The 24671-nt window shown below is 39.4% G+C and overlaps 1 long non-coding RNA gene across 2 annotated transcripts in view; it reads right to left on the minus strand.

Moving 5' to 3' along the window:
- LOC128115166 (uncharacterized) overlaps positions 1-24671 on the minus strand; it is a 125063-nt gene that overhangs the window by 42194 nt on the left and 58198 nt on the right. For both annotated transcript variants that reach the window (XR_008220028.1, XR_008220027.1), the window contains exon 2: positions 2676-2754. This is a non-coding gene — a long non-coding RNA (uncharacterized LOC128115166). The remainder of the gene's footprint in view (positions 1-2675; positions 2755-24671) is intronic.

The following is a 24671-nucleotide window of genomic DNA, read 5'->3' on the forward strand; positions in this document are numbered from 1 at the left end:
ATAGATGCGCATGTTTGCACAAGCCCGGGGATAGCCTTGGCACATTTCTCAAAAATCACCCTCACTTTCCATGTATGCCAGCTGGATGACCCTCCCACACATGAAAATTTAGGATGAGGAAATAGGTTATAGCCTTCCTACATAGACTCCATGTGGAACTGAGATGGTACTTTGCCTCTTGATGGGGGTGAGAGAGCACACTATGAAATTAGCAGGACAGAACGGTAGGAATTATATCTGCATGTGGGCAACTCACACACAATTACTCTAGTATGTCCTTTATACTCTCATGGAAGTAAGAGTGAGCTCAAGATGCATTCGTTATATTTTTAGACTCTTCCAAAGTTGCTTGCCCCAGCAAAGTCATTGAATATTATTTTATATGCAAAGTTACACTAAATGTCAGCATTGGTCTTAATCATGTTTTTAAATCACTTTGGTTGCAGAAAACTGACATTGGTTTTAAGTGTGCTATTATTCTTAAGTGGTTGGTACTCATTTAATAATTATTGTTTTATATTTATTTGTGTATGTTTTAATTGCACAATTCAGAATAGCTACCATGGTTTAATAAAAGAATCTTCTATTAAGATGATACAACAAAGCCGGACAGTGGTGGCGCATGCCTTTAATCCCAGCACTTGGAAGGCAGGCAGATCTCTGTGAGTTCGAGGCCAGTCTGAGCTACAGAGTGAGTTCCAGGAAAGGCTTCAAAGCTACACAGAGACACCGTGTCTCAATTAATAAACACACACACACACACACACACACACACACACATATATATGTGTGTGTGTGTGTGTGTGTGTGTATACTAATATAACATACATTACAAAATAAAATATTATGCATTCACACACATCAGCATCCTATTAGTAGTTCACAAAAAGTACAGAATCATGAAATACTTTGTCAGCCAAACAAGTTTGAGATCTAACTGGATTCATTGAACCCTGTTTCAAAGAGTTGTTCCTTCAAAGTCTTCTTTGCCCGCCAAAACTCACTAAAATGTTTGAAATGAACACTGCCTATCTACAGCATTTTGTTTCTCCGTCAACCTAGGTGACTATAGACAGACTCCTGTCTTTCCTATGAACTTGTCTCTTCTTTTAGGCTAGGCTAAGAGAGAAAGTGCTTTCCTCCCTACTATGAAGTAGCAAAAGCCATGCTTTGACTGGTTGGTTGATGCATTGATTTCTTAATTGAGGGTTGTTGTAAGCTGAGTCAGAACCTAAAGATGTTGGGCAAAAAGAATAGGAGACTGATATTGGCCTCAAAGATACCTTGACTTAGAAGAGTCTTAAGGGCTCCAGAGTCAGAACTCCACAACATTCATAGCTGAATGATTGAGAACCACGGCCAATAATAGGCCTGCTCCTCCATGATCACCTCTACTCTGTGGTAGTTCTTATTCTCCTGACAGCTTCACTGGCCTCTTGGTAAGTTCCCCTTGTTCAATATTTAATTCCACTTAACACTATTTACTTCATAAAGACTAATTTTCATTTTTTTGGAACTTTGATAGAGTATATTTTATCATAGCCTTTTCCTATTCCTCAACTCCTTCTAGATACTCCCTTACTCCGTACCCACCCGACTTCATGTTCTTCTTCACTCTTAAAAGAGAAAACACAAAAGGAAAAAGTAACTAAAAAACATGAGGTCTGATTTATATTGGACATCTATCCCTGAGCGTGGGACCTGTCCTGAAGTGCACTTGCTATACCGACTTCCACTCCATAGAAGGAAGCTGATTTTCCATCTCCCAGTAGCCATCATCTGTAGACAGCTTCTTGACTAGGAGGAGAATTTTGCCCCCATAGGAGTTCTGCAGGAATCTCCAGATCTGTATAAAAAAAAGGGGTCTCAAGTCTCTCTACCATCATCCTGGCAGCTATTTACCTTCCTATCAATTGAGGTCTTGGTCACTGCTTTTCAGGAAGTCTGTGACCAGTGTGTGACAATCCTCTTTTAGATGCTCAAACACATCCAGAAAACATGTCCCCTTGCAACTCTGGGAAAAGAAAGTAAAGGTCGGGAAATAGGTCAGTTGGTAAAGGGCTTGACTTGCAAGCATGAGGACCTGGGTTTAGATCTCGAGCCATCCTGTGAACACCAGGGCAGCAGAGCGCTCCTGTCGTCACAGGGGGAGAGGCAGGGGAGGAGAGAGAGAGATCTAGAGAGCACGCGCGCGAGAGTGACAACTTCAACATTCTGCAGCAGAATTTGGCTCAAGTTCTGAACACTCCTTTGGTTTTGACAAGGACTCTTTGGATCACCCTGTGCAGAGGTTGAAAGCAGCAGAGACAGTATCTGTGAAATGTTAGACTATTACATTTTATAAGAAACGAATGACACATAAAGCTGATAGGCCAGTCCAGTCCTCAGTGTGTTCAGATTTCCTCTCCTTGGTGTTGAGGAATAAAGATACAGAGTAGCCAGAGGGGAGGAAGCCCTTGTAATTTTGTTAGATAAGGAAGTAGGCAGCAATTGGAAGGGGATTCTAATTATCAGGGTCACCAACTAACTGAGTATTTTTCTCAGTTTTCCTAGTATGTTTTTTTTTTTTTAATTTTCAAAAATTAGTTTAGGTTACCTAGTCTTGCTGGGTCTGAGGATTTTAGCATAGTTATCCTTTATTTTACAGCTAATATCTACTTGGAGTGAGTACATACCATGAGAGGTTTCATCCAGCAACTTTGGAAACAGATGCAGACCCACAGCCAAACATTAAATGGTGGAGATCAGGGAACCCTGTGGAAAAGGGGGAGAAAGGATTTTAGGAGCCAGAGGGGTCAAGGATACCATAAGAAAACTCACAGGAATTAATTGGCCTGGGCTCATAGGGGCTGACCGAGATTGAACAGACAACCAGGGAGCCTACTCCCCATGCTGGGTCACCTTGCTCAGCCTTAATACATGGAGAGGTACTTAGTCTTACTGTAACTCGATATGCTGTGTTTTGTTGATACTTATGGGAGACCTATCCTTTCCTATGGAGGAGGAGTGGATTTGGGGATAGGAACAGAGGGGGCTTGGGGGAAGGAACTGGGAGGAGAGGAGGGTAGAAAAACTGCAGCTAGGATGTAAAAAAATAAATTTATAAAAAAAATAGTCAAAGCTACACAGAGAAACCCTGTCTCGAAAAACAAAAAACAAAAAAAAAATAGTCAAGGTAATATTTCTTAAAATAATTTAAAATTTCAAAAGTGAATGTCCTTATTTTCTACTCTGTCTCGTGCAAACCTTTTAAGTTTACCTTGGAATGAAAACATTTTTAGGATCCTTAGAGCACATGGTCCCTAAGGCATGGTAAACTTGATGTAAAAAGGGTTTGTTTGATCAGGATATCCTAATATCTAGCAGGCAGAACAGTGCTGGGTTGTGGATTTCTGAGACATTTTCTTTCGGAGCTGAAAGGTCCTGAAATATCACCACTTGGCTTCTTCCCTATCTACTTCCTGTTGGGAAACCTTTTTAGTAATCTTTTTACTTCTCATTTAATGAATAGAGAGTTAGTTCTATATAGAGACATGGAGAATGCACCCTTCCTTCTGTCCTTGACCGGCTAAGTCGGCCTCTGCTCTGTGCTGTTCCACACTGTGTAAAACTGGGTTTCCAGTTTAACCCTGAGTGAGTCCACTTTATAAAGCACCATTTTGCTCAACTTTGAATACAAATGCAGAGGAGATTGCCTTTATATGTGTTTACACATGTAGACACTACAACCTGTCCAGCATGAACTATGAGGCATAGACTGATGAAGAATGTACTCTGAAAAGTATAAAGGGGCCATTTATAAACTTATCAAATCAGATTTGTAGTGGATGGGTACATGGGCACATTCACACCACTTAAATGATAAAAATACCACAACAGAAAACAAACAAAATCAATGGATAAAACAGGCCAGAAACTATTGAATACAACAGCCTGAGAAAGGTTGCAAGATCTTTACCTGGATCCATTGAACAGAAGGACTATAAACACTGTGGTAACAGAACCCAGCATCTGTCTATCTGCTCTGTTTATCCAAGGACTGATACAGAACTCCCTCCTGTCTCTAGGGCTGCAGCTCAGCTGGGTCTCCACTACCTTATGTCACCTACTAGTATCATTATCCATCTCCTTCTCAGTCAGGTCTTGTCTTGCAATTCTATGTCTTAACTCTGGGTCCCAGCAGATCTCCTGTGCTCACTTTCTGCAGTGTTTCAGTTGGGTTCCTTATTATTTAAATGGAGGCAGTGGCTTTTTGCATCTGTATTAGGTCGCCCTCTGTAAGGCCTCTTTGAGCTCTGTGAATCCCGAGGTCTCTTTATTCATGCGGAGACATTCTGTAATATGCTTCTATAGACACATATAGAGAGAATTACTAGGTAAAGTATAATTGTGTAATCTGAGAGCTAATCAAAGTATTTAAGGTAAGAAAAAAAGAACCCATGTTCACCAATGACCTGTTCTCAAGGGAAAAGAGGACTACTTGGAAAACTAATTAATGAAAGCAATTTAGCTTGTGAATTTAATGTTATTTAATAACTTTTGAACTGTAAAAGGACAGCAATGCCCACTTCTTGCATAGTATGCTCATGGCCTTCCACCCCTCAACTCTTCTGCTTCTCCACACTTAGACTTGACAACTCTTGAGTGTAAAAATGGTTGCTGTGACTTGAATGTATCTCAAAAGATCATATTGAAGTTTAATCGCTACTGCAATTGTACTCAGATGTGGGAGATTACAAGATGCCTAAGTCATGAAAACGCTGCGTTCATTAATGGACTGATGCCAACAAAGCAAGAATAGAGAGGTTGGATTCACATGGCATCTCATCACATGATGTCCTTTGACCATATTGTGCCACAGTCAGAAAGTCCACAGGAGGAACTGGAACCAGGATCTTAGATTCTTCAGTCTCCGAAAATGATGAAATAAACTCGTATTGTTTCTAACTTCTCTTATCTGGAGAATTATGATACAACATCAGAAAATCAACTAAGACCTTGGTTTGACTTACATTTACTCTCCTGGACTCTGTGATTTTTAGATTCCCATGAGAGTTTATCAGGATAAATTCTCCAGATTAGAACATGATACTCTAGATGAGATAGACATATTCTTTATTCAAAAAACAGGACACTTATCAAGTAGGCAGCCTAAACAAAACTGGCTAATCATCTCAAAACAATAGAATTTCGCCTAACTTGAAATTGTCCTAAGAGTTTTAGGATATAATTTGAAAAAGTAAAAGTGACAAACTACAAAAAGCATGTATACATACATAGACATGTGTGCATGCAGGGTGGTCCATTTGACAGAAGGTCCTTATAAACTGCATTAGGTCCAGAAGCTTCCAAAATGCCTTGAGTGCAATTTATGAGGTAGGCTTTCTTTGGAGGTCTGCAGGGCATAAATAACTATTGATTAGCTTCATAGAGACAGGATTTTAGTAGAACTCTGAACAAGAACATTAGAGAAATGCCCCCCAATGGGGTCATTTTTTTGCTGACCTGAGACTACATAAAAATGGGAGTATTGAATGCTTAATGTCACATTTTATTGCTTGGTTCAGCTAATTTGTCTTGTGGGAAGCAAATGTTTTTTAAAGCATTCCAGAGCCTTTGTAGTGTTAAAGCTCATTACCTTCGGTTTCATGTGAGCCAAAAAATATACAACCAATGAAGTCCTCTGAACCTCAGAACAATTTCGTAACTACACGTGGAAGCAAAGCTGTGTGCACCATGTCATAATAAAGGAGGGCAATTGAGTCATTTGTATTCATGCAATTCAGTGTATCAAGTCTGGAGGGATTCCTTTATTACTGCTTTTTTAAAATGCAAAAAAGTTTATTGAACAGACTCATGGTAGAGTCTGTGTTCTTTAGGAAAGTTATCACTTTTCTGTTAAACCCGGAACTCTTGGTTTTAGTCACTCTAGCAATCTGGGAAAGAGACTGTACACATCCTATCTAGATGGCTTATTTTCATAGGCCAAAATATACTTGTATCCATTGCCAAAAGGCAAAGCCCTGTGTGAGGTTCTTCCATGCATGTATTTCTACTGTAACTTTTAAGAAATTGTTTATCCCTTTTTACTGATACAGAAATTAAGGTCCCAATATAGTGCTCTGCTCAAATTAAACTATCAATAATAAATAAAAAACAGATGAATTTATTGATTCCAAGTGGCCATTAGGGCCCTGACCATCAGACTTCTTTACAAGGCTTTTTTTTTCTCATACATAATATTTATGCTGTATTTTACAAACTCTCTGAACCTAGAGATAGCCATTAAACAGTCTGCTTATTCAGATGGCAGTTTTGTTATAGCTGCTACATACTCTTACTATTACTGATTATGTGTATTGAAATTTTCCACTTTCACATCACCTGAGTTATCCCTTCCACAGACTAACATTTCATCCTGCTTCTGGCTAGAGAGTATTCTCTCTGCCCTCTTAAATCCTCATTCACAAATGTGGGAATGATAAATTACTACCAGTAGGGCCAAACAAATAAATGTATGAAACAAAGCCTTCGAGATGGTTTTCCTTAATCCAGCAAATAAGAGACTTTAAATACATCACAGTATGCCAAATGATATAAATAAAACTCATGTACAGGTTGTTTTAAAATCATAGGCTATCTAAATTATTTATTGAAGCTGAGACATTTAATAATGACAATTCCTTATTTGGCTCTTTTGAGCTTTACTAATTATTCTTATTAGTGGGGTTAATTCTGATATTTCAGAACATACATACAGCACACACTAGACAATTCTAACTTTACTTTGTACCTCTATCTTCCTAACCTTTGTAAATCATTGTTTTATATTCATCTGAATTTTTTTTTTAATTTCTGGAACATTCTCTCTCAGGTGACCATTCTTCTGCAGATTTCTAAATGATAATTCTTGGCAGATTTGCTTTGTCAGGGGTACAGTCCCACATTTCTGATAACTAACTTGTCATTGACAAAGTTGTATGAGTTAAATAAAAGTTCAAAACGTAGTCAATAGTTGACTAATCTCAGTAAGAAAATAATATATTTTAACATCAGTTTATTCGTGCGTGTTTGTTTTTCAAAGTATTGATGATGGACCAAGAACCTAGTACATGCTAGATAAGCATTCTATCACTGGGCCATACCTATAATCTATCATTAATGGAATTAAATCTTTTATTATATTCTTGTCAGTGTATGCAGTGTGATTTAGTAACAATACAAAAATTTCTGTCTCAAGCATTGACATTACAGGTACATATTTATTGAGCTTGAACATGATTTCTTAGGATATCTTTTGAACCTTATTTTACTGTGTTTTGGTTACCTTTATTCTACAGAAATTTGTTAATACTTCTTTAATTTTTAAAATATACATACATCTCTTATCCTTTTTTACTTCTTTACTTTTGGGTTTTAAAGTATGGTTCACATACTGACTGATGAAACTATTATTTATCTTAAAATGAAGCACTCTTTTTCAAATACTTTATTATCTGTACTTCTTTATCCTTTGCCTCTTCATTGTTTTGTCAGTGTGATGGCTAATCTTGCATGTCAAGTTGACTATATCTGGAATCAATTAAATCCCATGTAGCTAGGTATGGGTTTGAGAAATTGTCTTGATTGGATCACTTCGAGTGGGAAGACTGACCTTAAATCTAGGCTATGCCTCCTGGTGGTTGCTCACACCAAAGGGCATGGGAGAAGGAAGCTTTTTGCATACTTGCCTTCACTGTCACTGGCAAGTTTATCTGTCTTGTTGCTGAGGCATTCCTTCACTGGTGTTAGAACCTGTTTCTTCAGGATCCCAATGTAGACTGAAGACCAGCTGAGACATCAAGCCTCTTGGACTTTATAATTGAACTTTTGATCTGGGGACAGCCATATTTGAACTAACTGGGCTACAGTCTATAAGCCACTCTAATAAATCTTCCATTAATACAGTTTCTCAAAATCAATCTGAAGTCTGTTCCCAAGCTGAAAGCATTGTTCGTGACATGAGTTTGTTGTTTCTATATACCCAATAACTTTTCTCCCTCATTTTGAAAGTAGTGTACTAGCTATTTTTATGTCAACTTGATATAAGTTAGAGTCATCAGAGGGGAACAGCCTCAACTGAAAAAAAAATGCCTCCATAAGATCAGGCTGTAAGGCATTTTCTTAATTTGTGATTGATGTGGGAGGGTCCAGCTCATTATAGGTGGTGTCATGCCTGAGCTGGTAGTTCTGAGTTTGATGGGAAGGCAGGCTGAGCAAGCCATGAGGAACAAGCCAGTAAGTAGCACTCCTACATGGGTTCTGCATCAGCTTCTGCCTCCAGGTCCCTGACTAGCTTGAGTTCCTGCCCTGAGTTACTCTTATGATGAACAGCGCTGTGGAAGCATAAACTGAATAAACCCTTTCCTTCCCAAGTTGCTTTGATCATGGTATTTCATCACAGCAATACTAATGCTAACCAAGACAAACAGAATCCCCTTTTTTAGTAACTTAATCCTCCGTGACTCTAACTATGAGTTTCTGCATGCTACATTCCCAAGACATAGCACTAACTTGTAATATTAATTCATTGATTAATTCTAAAGTCTAAGTGGCCACAATGTCCTATTGCTTCAGTATTAGTTTTTGATGAGTGACTAAGAACACCACCAAGCCAAAGTGATGAGAGTTTTCCAGGATTCTCTTAAATGGATGGAGTAGAGGAAAATCCCTTCTATTTCTGACCACTTAGCAGAGTAGTCCTTACCCTCTACATGTGTGTGATAGCTGCAGCATTATAGAGACATCGACAAGGATGCAGCTGACTGCACAGCTGTTGCTGGGAGAGGGCCCAGAACCAACCGCCTAGAAGAGTTGAGGTCTCCAGTTACTGCAACTCCCGCATCAACTCTGGGAGATTTCATCTAGCTTTATAGCGAACACGTGTTGTTAGTATGTAAAATGAATAGAAAATTTCTTAATAATAAAAATTCAAAACAAAACCAAATCTGGGTCCACATTTTGTGATATCACTCCAGGACTTTACTGACCAGTGTATCGGCACGTGTGAAAAAGAGTAATGCTGTAAAAACATGCAGCAGGGAGGAGCCATCTCAAGTAACCATGCTGGCATCAGCAGGATTTTAGACATGAAGCACTGCCTACTGCATAAGGAGAAGGATGAAGCCAGGCTTCCAACAGGAAGTCGGTGTCAACAACACTCTTCGAGCTATTTTAATCCTCTAGAACCTTTGTGAATTGCCACAATATTTTCATGCTCTCACACATTGTTTTCTGGTGGTGTTCTCAAGTGTTTCTTCCTAAGTTTAAATCATTCCAAAGAATGTAATTGCCAGCATATGGTAAAATTTGAAAACAAGAAGAATCCAGTCACTCAAGGAATTTTGTCCATTGGAACTAAAAAAACTTAGAATTTGACATGCACCAAAACCCTTTACAACTATTCTTGGCATAGTTCTATTTAATAGCTGCAAATGTTCATGAATCCTTTTTCTCTCATTCAGGCATATTCTTATTCCTAGCTGCATCAGAATTGTAGTCTAATATATAAAATGTTCACATTAATGGTAACTCTATCATATCACTCAAAAAGAAGAACACAGAAAAACTGAAATAGGATTTTTAGTTTTGTGTCACTATTTCTCTGTATTTTGAGTGTTTCTCTCCTGGCCTGAGCTGTTTTTAATTCAATGGAAGCGTGCAATTGGATTATCCTGTTTTTCTTTGTTATCATGAAATAGCTGAGGCAAGCAACATAGGGAGAATAGAAAGGTTTGTTGAACTCATAATATTGGAGATTCAAGAGCTTGGTGCCTTACGTGGTTGAGTTCTGGTGGGACCTCTTTACCAAGTCATATCATGGCAGATAGCAGAGGCTCAAAAGTGCACATGAGCAAGACAGGAAGCAAGAGAGCACCTCTATCCTCTCTCCAGTTACTATAACAAACAAACACCTTTCTGGAGACACTGGTGGATTTCATGGGAACTCCCTCAATCCTTCCTCGAGGTCAATGTTCTCAAGTAATCTAAAGACCTTCCATACCTTAAAGTTCCACCAATGTCCTAGGGACCGAGTTTCCAACACACAAAACCTTTCCCTGAAAAACCATACCTAAACCATAGAGGCCACCAAGAATAGATCAACATATAATCTGATAAGAACTTATATAGGAAATGATGAACTTAATTATAAATGTGAAAAGAGGAAAAAAGATCAAATTAAGTACTATGATTAAGGAAAAGTGTGAATCTTTGACTGAGATGAGATTCCCATATTCTCTCCAATGTAACACTGGAGGTGATCACACCAAACGAGCCCCTCTGTCTTTGTAAGCAGCCCTGGCTATATGGAGATGGGAGAGGGAGCTGCAGGGTGAGCTGTGGACATTGCCCAGCAACTGTCCCTAAATTAATGAATACCTGTGTGGTATAGACCCCTGAGAAAACTTTTGAATAAACAGTCAGTGTGAGTTATTTTCTTTTTGACTATGTGTGCTTCCATAAGGCATCTAATTTCCTAGGACTTATACCAGTCATTGCTTGTCAACTTCAAATAATAGACTCCTGGATATTTCATGCAATTTAAATGACTCTCTTTTTGGTGGGAAATTGACATGTTTGAAAGCTTTGGGGAATAAGTTTCCTGACTGCAGGAAGCACAGCAAGTTTCCTAGAGCCTGGAGTGATTGGATCAGAAGCTACCCAAAGACGGTCTAGGAGACCTCTTTGAACTTGGCTTCTGTCCTTTCAGCTGACATCAGGAAAACTGACAGTTTCCACATTCTCATCCTGGATATCATATTAGTTGGCCTCTTACACCCCAGCGAAGATGGTGCTTCCTGAGATCAACAGAGGCTCCCTCTCTCTCTCAGCAAGGCTATGTTCCCTGAATAACCACACGCTTAAATATCTTTGTTCAAGTAGTCTTTGGCTTTTCTGGCTGAAATGTTTTAGTCTTCTTGTGGGTTTTCAGACTATTGTTTAGCTTCAAGGAGCGGGGAACTTCCTGTTTACTGATATAGCTCACTGTGTACACAATGGAACCACAAGATGTTAGGGTGAGGTACATCTTCCAACCACTTTCTTCATCCTGCTGATCTTGGGCATCAAGGGAAATGTGTTTAACGTTGAGTTACTGACAGAATGGAACAGATAACTGGCTGTCCTAAGGTGACAGTTGCTCTTCTGTCACTGTGCCACACATCACACAATCCAGTGACATCTCACTTGTACTAAGGCCTGTGCTTAGCCTGGGTAGCGATTGTCTGTTTAGAAACTGGGGTAAGACCAACGGTTTAATGAGACCACAGTGTCAGAGGCCACAGAGTCTTAGCACTGACAAGACTACAGCTCAACTCTATAGGTGTGTGTTTGGTGCAGGAAGCTGCATGCAGTGCAGGGCATACCACCCCAGGCTGATGAGTAACTATGGTACCGTGTGCCTCGAAGTTGACTTTCTAATTGTAGACTCCATTCATTCAAAACATTTATACTGACACTTCCTAGGTAGCAAACCCATGCAAAAATCTACATCCAATACAAAAGAGATGACTGTTGTCCTCATGAATCTCATACGGCATATCTCTCATATCTCTAATGACAATATGGTAAGGGCCATATAAGTCCCTCCATGCTGCTACGGGAAATGAATATACACCCATCTCTAGTCTGGACTGTAGATACATTTGACCTTCACTGTTGGAGAAACAAAAACGCCAGAATAGCAATTTCTACAAGTCTTGACAATGTCCCTAAGTTATGTTATAACTTTTTTTTTTTTTTTTTACCAAATTATAAAACAGGAAAGCAGGAGATTTGGGTTTGGGGATGTCCCCATGACCCCTTTCCTTGTGTCTCTGCACATGTGCTTATCCCAGGAAGAATGATAGCCTGAGCAGTGCTGACACATCACCATTAATCTTCCCAACACTGTAAGCACAAGAAGGTCTAGATTTGTACTTAATCTTTTTATTTCCTGAACCAAACACAGTCCTATACATAGATAGAACAAAACTCTTGAGAGCCTTCCTAGAAGAAAAGAGATGGGGATTTTGGACTTCCTTTTTCTTCTGCAATCCCTAGACTTACCAGTAAATGAGTGAATATTTTTATGTAATAGATATGCGCTCCCTCCTGCTTACTGTAGGTATTAAATGAAATATCAGAGGTTAGATCATGCTCACACATCTTTCCATGTGTGCTTGCATGTATATGAACATGGGTATGTAAGCACATGGGCCTATATGCTCATGTAGACATGTGAGCCTATGTGTATGCAATGAGCATGTGGACATGTGTGCCTATATGTGTTCCAGGCAGGCTGAAGTAACCGAGAGTTGCCCATAAAAGTGAAGTGTGCTAGTTATTCAGGGTTAATGCACCAATATTCCTAGATCACATCAAAGAAAACGCCAGAGACTAGAGATAGAGACAAGACGAGCTCTCAGGTCCCCAGGAGAAGGAAGATCACATCGTACAGTAGGATACCCTTCTCCAGTGGCTGACATTGTTATTGATGGAAAGAAAGAAAGATTGGGAACTATTGTCGATCCCTCAAGGGGAAAGATGTGAGTGTGAATACTATATTTGCCATTCACTTGTGGAAATTTCTTAACACAATGTGCCTGTGTGCAAAATTAGTATGATACTTACCTTCACCGGACACTGGGGGGAAATCAGTGAGAAAATATGAGTGCGCTACCTATTGCAATGTCTCTTGCATGTTCAGAAAAATGATGACTGCTGTCATTGCTTTAACGGGGAAATTACTTATAGAGAGTGGTGCTTAGTGTCAAAGCAGATTCTGAACACCATACAGCAGTAGTTGTACTGTCTGCCTGAATACAGAAAAATCGCTATGGCCCTTTAACATACAAAACACATGGAAGGCATGTGAGCCACTGTATCATCTTGCTACCCATGTTTACCTCAGCACTCTCGAGAGGACCTCTGGTCTAGTATGTTATAGAACCCATCCTCCTTCAAAAGCCACTCACCCTCATTTGTCTCTGTGTACCCATCTGGCTGTGCACTTGTTTTACTTGTCTTGCCATGGGATAACCAGGTTTCTTATCTGACCTCTTGAGCAAAGCTGCCAAAATGTATCCTGTATAGGGTTGTGTATGTGCACATATGTGCCTTCCTGCTTTATGTTCATATATTTATAAGATCCTCTTGTGGTGAGATATTGTGCACTCTAATAAACTTATCTGGGGACCAGAGGACAGAGACAGCCACTAGATTAGACACAGTGGTCAGGCAGTGGTGGTGCACACCCTTAATCCTATCACACGGAAGGCAGAGATCTGTCTGGATCTCTGTGAGTTCAAGGCCACACTGGAAACAGAGTCAGGCAGTGGTGGCACACACGTGTAATACCAGTACTGGGAAGCACACATGCCTTTAATCCCAGGAAGTGATGTCAGGGCAGAGAAAGGTATATAAGGTGTGAGGAAACAGGAACACTCGCCCTTGAGGCTGAGGATTTCACAGAGGTAAGAACGTGGCTAGCTTGTTCTGTTTCTCTGATATTTCAGCTTTCGCCACAATATCTGGCTCTGGTTTTTTTTTTTTGTTTTTTTTTTTTATTATTATAAGACCTTTTAAGATTCGCGTTATACCCTCTCTGATCTGCCCGGGATGGTTTCAGAACTTTGCTGGAGCAAAGCAGAGACGAGGGAGATTTCTTGTGTGCCTGGTCTATGGGGTGGCTCGGGGCACCCAATTCCCAATCTACAGACTCTGTATCAATCCCGACACCCTCTGGGAAGAAGCAAATTGAGTGGAAAATTCAGCCTCTTACACATATGCCAAAGCACCAGTGCATTAAACATTCATTTGAATAAAATAAATACATAAAGGCTTCAACCGTATTATCACATTTAGGCCAAATCGTAGCTATTACCAGACAGGCAGGCAAGAGGTTTCTAAAGGTTATTATTTTTCTAAAAAACATGATTGATTTTGAAGATTTTTTTTAAATTGAATGTCATGAACCAGACATCCATAATTATATTATTTGTCTTATACAAATGAAAAAGAATAAATTAAAACTCGACATGTTGCAACAGAACTGTTGACATTATATACAAAGCCTGCTTATTGTCCTAAGATTCTCTTAACCTTCAGCCAGAATCTTTCAAAACTATTAGTGTTAAATCTAGCAGCTGTTGTCAGAGTTCTCTTGTTCTCTGTTTTATGCATTGTGCTTTATTTGAAATGTTTGCTGTATTTGTTTATATAACTTTCTGTGAGCTGTTCCTTGAAAGCTATGAGGATTAAACATGAAGGTTGAACCAGTTCAAAAGGAACAAAGTTAAGGAAATTAAAGAAAACTTGCTAAAATGAATGTTTAAACCATTAAAATATTTAGCAAGGTTTGCCTGAAGCTGTTTCCCTTTATGTAAAACATGATGCCTTTCTTTCCCATTCTCCCTCTCTCTGTCTCTTTGTCTCTCTCTCTCTCTTAACAAATGAGGTTAAGGAAAACATACTTCTCTGAATGTTTCCCTTTGCTCTTTAAAAGCATTAGAAACGTAATATCTAAATGTTTTATGCAAATAGATATGCTTGATTGAAGCAGAAAAATCTCAAGCATCCCAAGCATCTGGAATTGTGGTTTATGGATCCATTAGGTGATGGAGAAGCAGAGCTGAAGGGATGATTCCTGAGCTTGGAGTAGGCTGTGACTTTAAGTCCTTAGGATCCGACTGTGGGGAAAACAGACATGGTTCTCCCGCAGTGTTGAGAAGCAAAAAAAAAAACAAAACAAAAAACTTGTAGAATTAAATGTAGGTCTTCCAGGCAATCTGGACCTCTTTATTCAGCTCTAAAAATAAGAGTAATTGTTGTGTTGTGATTTTATAAGAGAAAATATGCTACTCAGCTCTCTGCACCATCTCCCAGCATTTGAAGTGTCCTCCTTGTCCACCCTTTTCAAGAACCATCAACCATTTTTGCTTAGTGCAAAAGGCCCTAATTCTTCAAGGTAACCCTAAGCCAAAGAGCTTCATAAATAGCCATGCTTAACAATTTTGAAGTCCTTTAAAATTAAGTATTTTACATAGTTGAAAAGAAAATCATTTTTACTTCATTTTTTTTAATAAAATAGAGTTACTCAAAGGACATCTGTGCTTGATAAGTTCTAGGAAACTTCCCAAAGTTTGGATGGTTTCCCTTTCATATTATACCCCAAGTAGATTTTCATGTAATGCTTGCTTTTTATCCATAGCCACCTGAAAATTTTGATGGTTCACAAAACACAGCATCATTAAAAGTCATGTGATGCAATCTTATGAGTAACCCATCATGCCCTGCTTTCATCCAGCAGTCCATGTAATGCATGAAAGATGTACAGTGTGACTATGTTTCCTATGATAAAACCATTAAGAACATCTTTTAAAAACTTGAGTCCTCCACATTAATGAATTTGCTCAGCATTGGGTACATTTTTCATAGACTTATGAAGTTAGGGCCTTAGCATATCCTTAGAAAAAAATTACCTTGCCTCTGGTCATGCCAGGTAGCTAGTGAGATATTAGTTGTCTTGGAAGTCATTAAGGGTAGGCACCACCCCACCTCCTACCCCCATCTCATAGTCGGTAGCTTTTATGAGCAAGTATTTGAAACTACATGATACTGATAATGGGTCAAGCAAAGCTACACAGAGAAACCCTGTCTCGAAAAACCAAAAAAAAAAAAAAAAAGAATGGTTCTCAATCAATCACTGACCCAAGGTAACATCCTGAATTGTCCAGAAGGCAATCTACAGATAACCACCTAAACATTATAAGATTACTGTCTTGATTGGAGGCTTTCTAAGAAAGAACAAATATTTGACATTGACAGACCAAAGGAAATTTTTTCTTTCATGGATAGACAATCACTTGGACAGGTTAGTACCATTCTGAAACATTGCCTGCTCCAGATAATTTGGGGGGGGGGGACAAAGAAAGAAGAATAAATAAAGTCTACTGTAGTGGGTAGCTGTTCCAGCTTTGACCTGGAAGTACTACCCCCATTGAGGCTTCTGGTAACTGTCACGCCTATGAGGCAGGGCCAAGACAGGACCCCTTAAGACCTGAGATCCAGATGTGCCAGCTCTCTTGGTTGGATGGTAGACTAAGCAGAGTTCTCCAGAGAACACCACTGGACTGCACTTTACCTCTCCTGGACCCTGTAACCTATCCCTTTACTTGTAGGTTATCCCCACAAATAAACCTCCCTTTTAACTACATGGAGTTGCCTTAATACTTCCACCAATAGCCTACTGAAAACATGGGCATATATATATAGACATAATGATCTTTCTTGTGATGGCCCTTAAGAGCGAGTTCCATTCCACAATGGTCCTTTTTGACTGTTTCCTGCTGTCACCCTTAAGAAGTGCTTGCTTCTGCTCTGCAGTAAAAATACCTGTTTTCTACACTGTGCCCTAGTGTGTGTTTTCTCACTTCTTTGAACAGAAGCTATAATAACCAGGAAGCCAGAGCAACACTCCAGAGTTGTAGCACATATGCACCTCACCAGGAGGACAGGCCATCTATGGGAATGTTTGTTAAGACTAAAGGTCAGCTCCTCTGGATGGTTACATCTATCTGCCCAGCATCACTAACTGTACTTTGATGGGTTTGTTTTTGTTAGGACAAAGGTTGGGTGGCTAAGAAAGGGAGATGCATCTGGGAGGAGTTGGGAGAAGGGTGAATATGATCAAAATACATTGTATAAAATTCCCAAGGCAAACTACTAAAAATAATCAAAATAGTAGTATGTCTATATTTTATTCCATTCTTTCTCTTAAATTCTGAGGGAAAAAATAGATTTACATATATATGCGCAGATCAGCCCTATGACTGCATACACACACACACACACACACACACACACACACACACACACACACACACACACACTTTATATCCTTGCACTTCCAGGGCCTGGTGGCTCAATGCGGACATTATGTGATGGTGTCTCCACTCTTTCCATGTCTGCCCTCAGATCTCTTGCTCCGAATGCATGCCCTGTTCCTTCCCAAGTGTGGGAAAGAGCTGTAGTCTCCAAAAGCCTCCAGACCAAGAATTCCTAATAAAAATAATACAAGAACCCAATGCAGGAGCTCTCAGCATCGAGGGATAATGTTTATGTCTTCCAGAACTGTCGTGTTTCTATCAAGGTGCAAGCACAGGTAGACGAACCAAATACCATTCTAGTACTAACCAGACAAGTACTTCTCACTGACTCTGGAAGCACAGGTAAGAACAAGAGGCCAGATATTTTTCCTTGATGAACACTTTCAGGCTTCAAAGAAAAAAATGTCTTCTTAGATTTTGGTGACAGTTTTGATGTTCCAAGTGGAAACGGAGGTGAACATTAGCAGGGATAATACAGCAGACTCTGGCTTGGGAGCCAAGGAGAATTGAATTAGATTCATTAGCAATCAGAAGGTAATATTTTCCACTCGAGTTTCATTTAATTCTTCAGTTAATCAGGAGTAGATGATGGAATATATTTGATGTGTGTATTGTAAGCATAAAGACATTAAACATTGCTGGGAGTTAGTGCCTAACACTTACAAATGGAGAAAGCAAGACTTTGTGAACTGTAGAAAAGATCCAGGTTTGGCTTTGCCTTTCTAATAACCACCATTTTTCAGCATTTCTGGCATGTACTGAAATCAGGAAAAGCAATTATTAATCCATTGTGATTTATATAAGTGATATGATGTGTGAATTTTAATTTTTTCTTATCTCTATCAACTTGTTCTTCTCATATGTAGGTAGAATATCCTTCTTGTATGTGTGGTTTGTGTTATGAAAGCATTAAAAGGTAGCTTAATGTCTACTGATACTGTTCATTGATTTATTGATTCATTTTCTATGTCATTCATTCATGAATACATTCATTCAGCTTTTGGAAGGGAGTGTTTCATAGCTAGGATTTGAAGAAGTATATACATATAGCTATGCTTGTAAATGCTTGGGAGTTGGGAAAGCTGGATTTGTCATGTTAGCTCATTTCTGTGGTACATGGGGTCTCACAGTGATTAATCTGTAACTTCTTCCCGGACCTCACTGCACTCAGAGGTCAGGGCAGACAGGACAGAGGTGTACAATGGCCCTTGTCATTCTCCACTGGTGACAAGGTACAGAGAAGATCCGTGTTTGAACTGCCTAGAGCGTTAGGCAAGGGGAAGAATTACATGTAAATATAAGCTCATGATCTAAAGTTGTGATAAATTATATAATAAATGCATATGCAGTGGTCTATGGGAGAAGCTCCTAAACATTCCTACAGTCATTACCAGACAGACTTCACACAGGAGTAAACCTCACAGTTGAGCACTGAAGAATGATTATTAAAGTCTCCAGTCTGTCAATGTGAGACCAGAACTTCACAGGCTGAAGAACAGACGTGAGTATGGGCTAGTACCCAGGAGCATGGCGTGAATTCAGTGGCAACTGCGAGTGGTTTATTAAGTAAGGTGTAAGTCTTGAGACTGTCTCAGGAGATGGGAGGTCCAATCTCAAAGGAAAATGGAGGTTGTGATAAGGAGTCTGAATACTTTATCATGAAGGAATTTAAACAAATTCACACTTAATCAGCAGGGTGGGGAGTAGATTTAAAGCAATAAGACCTAAAATAAAGACACAGTCAAAAGGATGTGTAGTAATCTAGTTGAGGACAAAGAGGGCTAGGAATGAAGAGGAAGGATTTGGCAATCTGACATTGAATCGACTGGGCAGAGACTTCAATCTGGTACTCTGTCCTGTCTACCCTCCATCTTCCTTTCCATCACCATCTGTCCTTCCAGACACACAGTGATCGTTTCTAGTGTGAGACCAATCGGCAAAGCTTCCAACCTCATGCCCAGATCCCCCGAGGTTGTGGGCCATGAAGACAGAGCCTTCCTTCCAGCAGACCATATCTCTGTTCCAGACAGCTGCAAAGATGGCTTACTCTCTGCTTTGAAAAGCCACGCAGACCAGGGCCACACTGCTGAGCACATGTGGTTGCTATTTCATTTATGCTTTATCATTTTTCATTCTGACATAAGAGCTCCTCTGCAGCCGGGTGAGAGCGCTGCGCATTGTAAGGCGTAATGTGAACCGAGGGCTCCTGCTTCGTGCCAGAGGAAACGTGATTCAGAAACAATTTGAGGGCAACTGCAAGGTGATGTGGCCCAGAGAACCAGAAGCTATTGAAACTTTAAACATCATTTCTGGACATTATAATATGTTCTGCAGGGCAGCTTGGAAAAACAGGAAAAACCTTCCTTGGCCAGTCCTTGGAGAATTAGAAGGCTTTAAATATCATATGTAACAAACGTTTCTTAAAGGGCCACAGGCACTTAACAGTCTCAGGGGTTAGGCTGGAAGCACTTTCATCCCATGGACCCATGAGAAACAGAAGCCATGAGAGAGGATGGATGCCTGGGGCTGGTCACGCCAACATGGACATTATGGGGCTCCTGAGTTACCCCATACCAGACTTTCTCTATAATAGCCAAAGTTTACTAGTTTGTTTCAATCTACATCCATTGAAAAGTGATTTTTTTAGAAGGATATAACTCTAAAAAATTTTTTTCCCCAAAAGAGAGCTTCCCTATTTATCTTTGCAGAGTTAATTCACAAAAATTCTATTTCTATATGGTGGGATTCTCAGTAGTGCTGAAGCGGGCTGTGTGGATCAGAGCGAAGGCTCAAGAAATATTGCTGCAAGAGTCAAGCAGAGCGGGCGAGGGAGAGTGGGAAGCGAGGAAAGGAGTCTGAGAACCACGATGTTAGCATGCAGTTTTCATGTGAGAAAAACAATTCTGCATTTCCCAAACCAGTACAGTCATTGATAAAAACAGAAGGCAAATGACCCTTCCGGAATATTATTCTTGGTATCTCAAATTCTGTTATCAGTTTACCACTGAGACATTTCGGTTCTCCTGTATATCACTGACAAGCTATAACAAGATATATCAAGGCCGTTGGTGAAATCCTGGCTTCGTGTGGTGATATCACTTCAAATGCTGTTCTTACTGTTTTGTACAACCCAGAATATCTCTTCTTGCCACTTTTTAATCAGAATCCACAAACCCTCTGACATTAGTCAGTGGGCACAATGTTGCATGGGTCATCTGGGTATATGAATAAAAAGAGGAGAGAGGTGGCTCAGTGGTTACGAGCACTGACTGATGTTCCAGAGGAACTGGGTTCAATTCCCAGGCTGTCCCCCTGTTCAGTGTCTGGTCACAGCAGGATAAAATTTTAAAAAAAGAAAAAAGAAAGAAAAGGAAAAGGCAGCAGGAAGCAAGAAAGGAAACCTCATGACCCCTCTCCTTTCCAAAAATGAGGCTGGGTAGAACCAGAGAAACATGGGACCACCACGGGACTGGGTAGGACCAGAGAAACTTACAGCTACATTTGGCACTCAGACGTGGTAGCAAGAATTTCCAGCCAAAACTTGAGAAAGCTTTAATAAAAAGATTCTAAAATGGAGCTAAAAAAATAGATTCCTAGCTGTGTCTCTCAGGCAAGCCATGATACAGAGATGCTGAGGCATGCAGGCTTCAGCTACAATGTGGTGGGTTCGCAGAGTGTGGGCTTCACCCACATCATGGCAGATTCCTACCCAAGTACACATAGGCATCTCCAAGACTCACAGTATATTACATGGTGTATTTAGCTTTTCCTAGTACAGACAAAAAAAAAAAAAAAAAAAAAAAAAAAAAAAAAAAAGAAGGTTTCTGGGCTACATGCTGCTTGTTGAAGGCATAGACCCACTGCTTCCCAAACTTGGTGGTGAGCATGGAACCCAGATAAATGCATCTCCACCATGTTGGGAAGCTGAGATGGGCAGAGTCAGCAACCAAGGCTGCCTCGTTGGTCTGAGCCATGAAGCTTAGCAGTTTAAAACCTCTCCTGGTCAGAGAAGGATTACAGATTCACAATAAGACAGATTCAGATGGAATAAAACTCTAAATGGTTTACATTGTATATAAAAAGGTTCATAGGCTTGAGAGAGAGAAAAGAAAGGATATAGTCATAAAAATAATATATAAAAAATATAATAAGCTACATGAAGATGGAAGTTATACAGAGTCTGGATTGTGTTGTCCTTGGGATTTTTAACTGAAGAGAGACATTTGATTAATAAAGGCTGCTGAGTTAAACCAATATATATATATATATATATATATATATATATATATATATATATATATATATATATATATATATTTCAAAGGTATCTTGACTTCAAAATTTGGGTCTAAGGATATGTTGATTTGGAAAGGAGGCTCTGCTTTTGTTTCCACAGGAAGTAAGAGGCTGTGGATTTGTTTCAGGTTAAGATGGATCAGATTTGATCAAGCAAGACTTCCTGAACCTTGATAGATGGTATTTATCAGCAAAGGTTATAGATGGTCTTCCCAGGAGTTGACCATTATCTTGAATTTTCTCAGGATCCCCATAAGATGAACAGTGCCTCCAATCAGCAGGAAGTAGCCTAAAGGACTATGCCCACATTCCCCCCACACCCCAAAATGGATTATGGATGTTTGCCTTTGTTTAGGGGTTTGGTTACAAATTGTTATTGGTCATAGTCAATCTCTTTCTAAAAGAAGAAAGGAGGATAGGATATAGATATGATAGGATAAAAGGGTAGATTATTGAATCTACTTTTAAAGAGCAATGACTTCTTTGAAATGTTTTACCTTGCTATGGATTTTAGTTTACTGATATAAATTTAAAGTTAATTTTGTTTTACTGTGTGTGTATATGTGTATATATATATGTATATATGTTATATGTATGTGTGTATATATATATATATTTCTACTCTTGTTTAAGTTATGTTCATGCAACTCATTTAAAATTGTAATGTATACTTAAGAAAGAAATACAGATTAATAGTTATTCATCTATGATAATCAAACTTATAGTCATGTTAGTTAAGTTTTCTAGGTATACATAGATATATTTCAATTAGATAGGTAATCTGATGGGCATTGAAGAAACTCATTGTGGAATTTGCTTTCTTTGTGGCAAAAGTTAGCTACTGGGCAAAAAGGTGCCCTTGCCTTAACTACTTGACAGGATACTGTGTCACCTGAACATGCAGAACCCTAGGAAGGAGACCATTGACCTTTGCAAGGTGAGATGGTCCTGTTTTGCAGAAGAAACTGCCAGACATTCTACAGGCCACGGGGAGCAGCGCTTGACAAACTTTGCCAGGATGGGCAAACACTCCTTAAAATTTCCTGCTTCCTGGTAGACTCAGGCTTTGCTCTGGAGGAGGTGGGAATGGGAGGTGGGCTGGGGGGAAGGTGAGGGGGGCGGGAGGGGGGGAGAACAAGGGAATCCATGGCTGATATGTAGAACTGAATTGTATTGCAAAATAAAAATAAAAAATATTTTTAAAAAAATTTCCTGCTTCACTGAAAACTATGCCAGAGACTCAAGGACTGTAGGCTGAAGATAGATGCCCAACATTACAGAGGAACTTTGGAAGACTGTCCAAGCCGTCAGATGTATCTGTCATTTCTAGAATTATGGAAGTTGCTTACAATTCACTTCCTGTTTACTCAGGTAATATTATATACTTCTGGGGTCTTTGATGGAGTTGAAGACTGGATACTTATAGTTTTCCTTAGTCATGTTAAAAGGTAAATTAGATATGAAACTTTAGACTCACAAAAATAGGATAGATGATAGAATATTTTCTTTTGCCAAATACAAATAGACAAATACAAATTGTAACTGTAATTCTTGCTTGATAACTGTTTTGTTATATGTAATTTTACTGTGTTAAATTTCTTCCTTTTTGATCAGACAGAAAAGGGGAAGTGCTGTGGGATGTCTTTCTGTATGCTGTGAATAAGTGTGGCTCCCAATGGATAATAAATAAAGCTGTTTTGGCCTATGCCAAGGAAGCTTACAGCCAGGCAGGAAACCCAAGAAGAAATACAGAGAGAAGAAGGGTGGAGTTGGGGGAGATGCCAAACCACCATCCAAGGAGCAACATGTAATGCAGGTAAAGCCACGGAACACATGGCGATACATAGATTAATAGTTACTGGTTGAGTTAAGTTATAAGAGCTATTTAGCAAGAAGCCTGAGCCATAGGCCATATAATTTGCCATTATATTAAGCCTGTAAGTGAATATTTTATAAGCACCTGTGGGACCACGGGTCGGGTAGGACCAGAGAAACTTATACCTACAATAACTTCTCTTAGATTGTTTTAAATACACTTTAAGTTTTTTTCATATTTTAAGATAATTACATCATTCTCCCCTTCCCTGTCCTCTATCCAAACTTTGTCATGTAACTCTCCCACAACCTCTTTCAAATTCATGCCCTATGTTCTCATGCACACCCTGGAGCACATACACAGATGCACACATACACATGCACACATACTTGCACACTCACACATGTATACCTGCAAGTGTATGTATTATTAAATACATAAATACAGCCTGATCATTATACATAGTACACATTTATGCCCAGTGTTCCCTATTATAACATTGTATACTATTGGGGTTACATTTGTGACAATTAATGAATAATATTGAAACACATTATGTACTAGTATCCACAGTGTATCACATTCTGTTAGTTTCCCTCTAATGTTCTTTCTATGTCCCAGGATCCCAGTCAGGACACCAAATTGCTATTAATTGTCCTAATTTTATTTGGCTGTTTCCCTCTTCCACTCCAGTAGCTGCAATCCAAAATTATAGTGGAAGTAAATAAAAACTTGCTTGCTTAACAGTTATCAGTAAGTTTCCATCCATGCCCTGTAGAGACTTGTACTTCTAAGGACAATCTTCACAAGCATAAACCTGCAGATATGACCCTACAGACATATATCATCCTATTTCAAGAATGCATGTGTCCATTTAGGTCAAGAGAACTATATCTGATATGAATTTGTCTTAATTTCTTTTCCTGCTGTTGTGATAAGATTCTCTGGCAAAAGTAACTCAAGGAAGAGTGCATTTTAACTTAGATTTCAAGAGATATAGTCTATGGTTCCAGGAAAACAGGGCAGCAGGGAGGAAAGGCTGTCTGGTCATTTTACATCTGCATTAAAGAATCAGAGGGTGAACAGGAAGTAGTATAGGGCTATAAAGTCTCAAGGTGCACCCATAGTGACCTATTTCTCCCTGTAAGGCTCCACTTTCTAATTGTCCCAAGGCCTTCTGAAACACTGACACCAGCTGAGGACAAAGTATGGGTCTATAGGGGACATTTTACATTGCACAGTAACATTCCAAAGAGAAATACGATGTAGATGCACAGTGATACAGTCACAAATGCACCATTAGTTGTCATCAATCAAGATAGTATGGATGCCAATCAATAGACTGTGAGCTCCCAAGATCCCTGCTTGATGGGGATGGCCAGGCTCAGTCACACCACTGGTCACCTCTGAATCCCTGCAAATCTATGCACAGCTTTGCACACACCCACTACTAGACCATGAAGTTCAGGAAACACCATCAGAGTCCTAGTAGAGGCCAAAGCACTGAGAAACTGGCCAATCCCTGAGCAGAAGGCATGTGTCATGAGCTGTTCACCCCATCTCTTCTTACTTGTTCACAGATGTTGCTTAACTTGTTAAAGTAAATACTTAAGTGAAAGTTGCTTACGTCTGTGTGTGGTTTCTCTTAATAT

Source organism: Peromyscus californicus, unplaced genomic scaffold (assembly GCF_007827085.1).
Source record: "Peromyscus californicus insignis strain IS unplaced genomic scaffold, ASM782708v3 Scaffold_1__1_contigs__length_55948999, whole genome shotgun sequence".
Classification (NCBI taxonomy): Eukaryota; Metazoa; Chordata; class Mammalia; order Rodentia; family Cricetidae; genus Peromyscus; species Peromyscus californicus.